Source organism: Grammomys surdaster, unplaced genomic scaffold (genome assembly GCF_004785775.1).
Source record: "Grammomys surdaster isolate TR1022 unplaced genomic scaffold, NIH_TR_1.0 125956, whole genome shotgun sequence".
NCBI lineage: Eukaryota > Metazoa > Chordata > Mammalia > Rodentia > Muridae > Grammomys > Grammomys surdaster.
This window is the reverse complement of record NW_021620775.1, coordinates 1,138,764-1,145,260: the sequence shown is the minus strand read 5'-3', so window position 1 is coordinate 1,145,260 and position 6,497 is coordinate 1,138,764.

Here is a 6,497-nt window from a genome sequence, read left to right as displayed (position 1 = left end):
CTTGCTTATGAGCTTTCAACATGCTGGAAGGTGCTGTGCAGGCTGCCGGGGGAGGGACGACAAAGATGGTTTTACCCAGTGGTGAAACCTACAAACTACAAAACCAACTTACAGGTAAGGTGTGCCTACCTGTACAGTAGTGGCATGGCTGCTGTGGAATCATCAACCACTTGTTGATTGGAACTTCTCCATGGATACTGTAAGCCTGCTTAACAACCGTGCCTGGGGATGTTGTAAGCCCAAGGTGGAGGGTTGGGGGTGGGGAGGACACGGGACTTACTGCTACTGTGCAACATTGTGTCTAACTGCCATCTAAATATGTATGTAAGAAAAATCTATAGAGAGGAGAGGGAGAGGGAGAGTGTGGGCGGTCCTGGGAAATGGCAGAGCGGTGGGTAATAGAGGACAGAATGTATTATATGCATGCATAACGTTGTCAAAGAACAATTAATAAAAATTAGAAATAAGAAAGTATAAATATTTTTTTAAAATAAATGAGATGCTGAAATGAGTTTTCTTGTGTTTCACCTCTCAAGTCCCCAAACTAAAATAAATTAGCATGATATCTGGGTACATCTCCAGAATCCAAGACACTTGGGAAACTCTATCCTTACTGGAGGAAAAAAAAAAAAGCATGTAAGTTACATTTGTATCAAAACATCTGTTATTATGCAAAAAGGAATCAAGGAGATAAACCATTTGAGGTAAAACAAAAAAAAACAAAAACAAAAACAAACAAACAAACAAAACAACCCAGGTCTTACACATGGTAGGCAAGCAAGTCCTCTATCATTAATTTATATCCCCAGCCCAAAGTGACATACCCCGTCTCCCCACCCCAGTGCTGGAGAGCCGACCTAGGCCTTCTGTGCGCTGCACACTGAGCTGCTCCCCTAGCTGATTTAGGTAAATCACTTGGAGTTGACATACATACATGGGTTTATTTTGGGAGGTGATAATTCTGTAAACAAGATCCAGCTGCCTTCCTGCCAGCCTAACATGGGTGTTAGCATTTGTAGGCATAATTCAGATAATGAATCAAAACAATCCTCACAGCAGAAAGCTGAAACCACTGTCCCTTTGGCAGAAAACCCCCATACTTGGTTGTGTTGAACTGAGTAATTTAATGCAGTCTTTTCTGGAATGTTCTATAGATTCTATTTTTAGAGTTGTGCTTGTTTCCTTTGCATTTCTTGTTATTTGAAGGTGATTGTTATTTTTCTATTTAATTGCTTTTCTCTGTGATCTCTTCTATTTAACATTTAGGAAATACCATCCTTTTATGTGGAGACACACCTCTTAGGGTGCCTATTAATTGAGTCTAAGTTTTTTGTTGGTGGTGTTTGCTTTGCTTTGTTTTTCTGAAGTAAGATTTTCCTGAACAGCCCAGAATTCCCAATTCCCTTGCCTTATCCTTCTGAATGCTGGGATTATACTGTGTGAGCAATGGCGCTCGGTCTGGGGATTGCTATCTTTTTTTCAGGGGCCATGGTGCTCACAACAGGGTTTTTCCGTGTAACTGCCCTGGCTGTCCTGGAACTTGCTATGTACAACCTGACTGGTCTCCAACTCACAGAGATCTGGCTGCCTCTGCCTTCCAAGTGCTGGGATTAAAGGTATGGGCCAAAAAGCCTGGCAGGGGATGACTGTCTCCAACATGTTGTAATAGGGCTTTGGCAATGCTAGATGCAGTAAATTAATATTAGTTAATGAAAAGACTTGTTACTACCAAGTATGCTTTTAGTACCAGCACTTGGGAGGCAGAGATAGGCAGATCTCTAAGTCTGAGGCCAGCCTGGGCTACAGAGTGAGTTCTCGGAGAGCCTTGACTACACAAAGAAACCTTGTCTTGGAAAAAAAAACAAAAAGACTTGTTAGAGGTCTAAGATAAGTTCTAAAATGGTTGTTAATAATGAATCACTCTCCCCATAGAAGGATGTAATGATCCATCCCCACCCCCACCGTTAGCAGTGAAATTGATTATGACAAAAAGAATAGCTTGTGGTTTTTGTTAGATTTTTTTTTTAAGTTTCTTCTTTCACTTATGAGCTATACTTTTTCTCTTATATTTCAAAACAGGTTTCTGAAGTTGCTTTTGATCAAGTGTTTTATTATAGCAATAGAGACCCTAAGTTAGCTTCTCAACAGTTACTCCCTGAGACTGGGTGGGTATAGGGAACACTGATTTGTCAGACACAAAATTGACTTTCTTATCAAGTTATGTTTTTGTCTCATGAATACAAATTGTTTCATAATTACGTTTTATTCTTATATTTTGTTTTGGTTGTGGGGGAAAGGAAAAACAAAACTATTCTTTTTTATAAAAGAAAATCCCTATCATCCTATGAGCAAAACACTTCTTTAGTAGAAGCCAGGGTCGAGGTTCAAGTTGTAAACTATGACGAACAGCCTAGTTCTGTTGAAGTCACTTCATTTGGCTGAGCGTCAGTTTCTGCATTTAGAAAGTGAGTGTGTGTGTGAGGGAGATGGTACTTTTCCAGTGGTCAGTTGTGGGAACATACCAGAAATAGACACTGGGAAGCTCTCTCAGCTGAACATGCCTAGGCAAGTGGATACAGGCATTTCATATCTAGGCTCTGTCTTTCACTTCTGTCACTGTCTTTGTTCTGGGTCGTGGGACATCTCTAAAGCGTCTGCATCTGCTCATCTGTTTGTCCATTCACTCATTAATTCAGTAAATATCACTAAGTGTCTTGGTTCCAGGCACTGAGATTATGAGAGTAAAGAAAAGTAGGATTTCTGCTTTCAGAAGCCGTGTTCCAGTAGAAGGCATGAGCAATAAATGTATAAACAAATAATAACATGATAGCCAAGGCTTATGAGAAGTGGTAAGAAAGAAATCAAAAGGAGGAAGCGCTGGAAAGTTCCCAGTGCAACTGCTTTTAGGTAGATGCTTCCTCAGGTGTCTGTCCTCCAAGCTGAGACTTAACAAAATGTGGACAACCTCAGCTTCCAGCCTTCCAGTGCAATTATTAGGAATTTGCAAAAGTGACTCATCTAGGCTGCTTCCGACACATATCATCGTCTGTTGACAAAACGCCTCCAAGAAAAACGCATTACATCAGCTTCAGTTTGTAGGCCCATAGCTTCTCCCAATGGGTTGGTCCTGAGCATTGCCAGCCACTCCCTCAGTTTAGAGAGAGGATGCAAGGAGTCCTTTGACTCTGTGGTTTGTACACTAGCCTTTGTTTCAGATCAGGCTGCAGGCAAGGAAGAAACACCCACTTAGTCACAGCTATAATGCCCTGGCAAAGAATAGCCATCTGCCTTTTCCAGTTCTGCCCAAGCTGGCCAGGGAGCTCCTGGATCCATTTGTTGCCTCCTAGACATGGAGCTGACTCAGACCACTAGCAGTCATTTTGAGCTGGGATGGGTGGGAAACAGAAGGCTTGGATGGCAAACAGGTAGAGTTGGTGGCTGTCCATGTAAGATGTTTGGAATTTTTCTCTACTGACTAGTTCACAATGCTGGGAATTCTACTAAAGGTTAGCATGCAATCCATTTGGCCTTTAAATTCCTTCCGTGTTTTCTTTTTGATGGGCGGGGTACTTTGTGTTTCCATTAGGGTTCTGTTTTGGAGGAGACCACTCTTTCAACACTGTAACTGTTATTATATATGTTATTACATGTAGTCCAAAAATAGACTCATGAGCTGGGGGTAGAGGCACATACCTGTAGCTCAGCACTTGGGAGACAGGAAAAGAGGATCAAGGTAAGCTTGGCGTCAGCTTGGGCTACATAGTGAGTAGATTCGGGCTCTGTCTCAAACAAAACAAAACAAAGCAAACAAACAAAGCAAAACCAAGCTACTCACAGGAACTTTTGAATGGCAAGAGTTAGGTTGTAGTTATACTGGCCTTAGACCGAATCTTATCCAGAACTGCCTGTCCCAATCCAAATGACACAAGACAGTACAACAAAAGTGTAAATCAAGGTAGCAAGATCTCTCTCTCTCTCTCTCTTCCTCTCTCTCTCTCTCTCTATCTCTATCTTTCTCTCTTTCTCTCCTTTCCTCCTTCCCCCTGCCCTCTGTATATGTGTGTACATGGGCACACACACACACACGTAATTTAGTAGCTATTTGATAATCAGTTGTGTTCTAGTTTTCATCTTTGCTTTGGCAAACACTATGAAGCAGATGCTGTGACCTAAAGCAGCTTAGGAGAGGAAAGGTTTCATTTGGCTCACAGTTCCATCACGGAGGAAGTTAGGGCAGGAGCTCAAATGGGACCCAAAGCAGAGACAACGGAGCAATGCTACTGGCTGGGTTACTCAAAGCATCATGTGTCTCTAGCTTCCCTATACAGCCTAGGACTGCCTGCCCAGAGCACTGTGCTGCACTTGGAGGGCTGAGTCCTCCTGTATCCATCAATGAATAATCTAGACACTCTCACCCCTACCCACACATATCCTTAGGCCAATCTGATCTATGCAGTTCCTTAATTTTGAGTTTCCTCTCTGGTGACTCTAGGCTGTGCCAAGTTGACAATGAATGCTGACTTAGACAAGTGGGTTACTTCTTTTAAATGGTCACAGGTAGCTGTGTAACCAGTGCACAGTGCTTGCCTAGATCTTCATCCTTATGTTTTCTGAACAAACACACATGAATGGTGTATGGGACATTTTTTATTCCTTTAGCCCAGCTAGCTCAGTTGAGCCTGGTATCTACACATACATCTGCAGGCCCAAGGTATTTATAGAAAATGTCTCAGTGTGTTTGAGTGTTCTCAGTGGCATGCTTCTGTATGTTCTCAGTGGTATGCCCTCTGTATGCATATCCTGATGAATGTTGATGGTCTATTCTTAGGTCACCACCTCGTGGATCCCCCTTCTTTCTACGGAAGAGATTTGTGGATAAAGTTTCCATTCTTGACCACATCATTGAACCCTAGCATCTGGGGGCTCTGATCGCATCTTTTAACTTTACTGACAGTCATTTGAGAGCTGAATGAACCATTGCTGTCTCTGGGTTTTGGGTGCACTAAAGATGCTGAAGAGTTGGCTTAATGGGGCTTAAGGGGGACAAATTGCTCAGTGATTAAGAGTCTTGCTGTGCAACCATGAGGCCCTGAGTTCAGATCCTGGAACCCGCCAGGCGGTGATGGTGCACGCCTTTAATCCGCACTTGGGAGGCAGAGGCAGGTGGGTTTCTGAGTTTGAGACCAGCCTGATCTACAGAGTGAGTTCCAGGACAGCCAGTGCTATACAGAGAAACCCTGTCTCACAAAACAAAACAAAACACAAACAAACAAATAAAAACAGATCCTGGCACCCACACAGCAATCTTAGTACTGAGATGACAGTGACAAGAGAGTTGCTGAGGCTTACAGGCTACTGCCTAGCTAAAGAACGTAGTTTCAGGTACAGGGAAAGACTCTACTTCAACGGAAAAAGGCAGAGAATAATGCTTCCCTAGACAAGGTTTCACTATGTAGCCTAGGCTAGTCTTGATCCACCTGACTCAGCCTACCCAGCTAGTATTACAGGCATATGCCTGACAGTTATTTTATAAATATGTTGGGATACGAAAAGTATAGATATTCCCTCAGCAACAATAATTTTCTCATTATTCTTATATAAAACCATAATACTGTAGGAGAATCCTTAGAGAATATGCTGGACTAAGGAGTTAGGACCCACGACCCCCATCCCCCACAACCACACCCCTCGATCCCCCACCAGAGGGCTTCCGCCATTTCTAATGAGCTCACACATCACCCTTTCTGTGGGAAGATATTATATAACCTTGAGTCTATTTTACAACATAACTAAGCAAAATATTGACTTTTAGCATAAAAACTGACCATATTTAACGAATGTTGAAAACCTCCAGTTACTCGTGATTATCAAGGTAAGATGATTCCTTTAGGGGAAAGTTCATTACAAACACCAAACAAAACAAAAAACCAGTGCTTAGCCACCTTATGGAATTAAAAACCATCTAAATTACTTGATATCTCCCTTTAGGTCTTCTAGAATTGAACAGGGGTCCTTGGTGGTAATAAATAATAATTTCTTTAGTAAGTGAAAAAAATTAAATATAGCGTATCCTATACTGACGAATAATGCCCTTATTTTAGAAACACGAAGATAGTTCTGGAAGGCCTCCCTGTATGAGGCACTTCTGAAAAGAGCAGGCCCATTTGGGACTTTGACACTTCCTAGAGGGTAGGTTAAACTCCAAGTCTTAAGGTTTGGATATATCTTAGGGCTTCCACTACAAAAAGCAGCTGCAAAAGTGAGACAAGGAGAGCCACCCATAATTTTACCATCCTAACACATTAATTGCTTTCATTTTCTTTGTTCTCTTTTAGTACTTGATTTAATGCCTTATTCCTTGCAGCTATAAATACAACACAGTTAAAATGCTATGTTCTTTCTTCCCACTCAACATTATATTATGAACTCTTTTGTCTTGAGGCTATTTTGGTTGCAAGGAACATTTACTCAGTTAAGTCAAATTATCTCAGAATAAA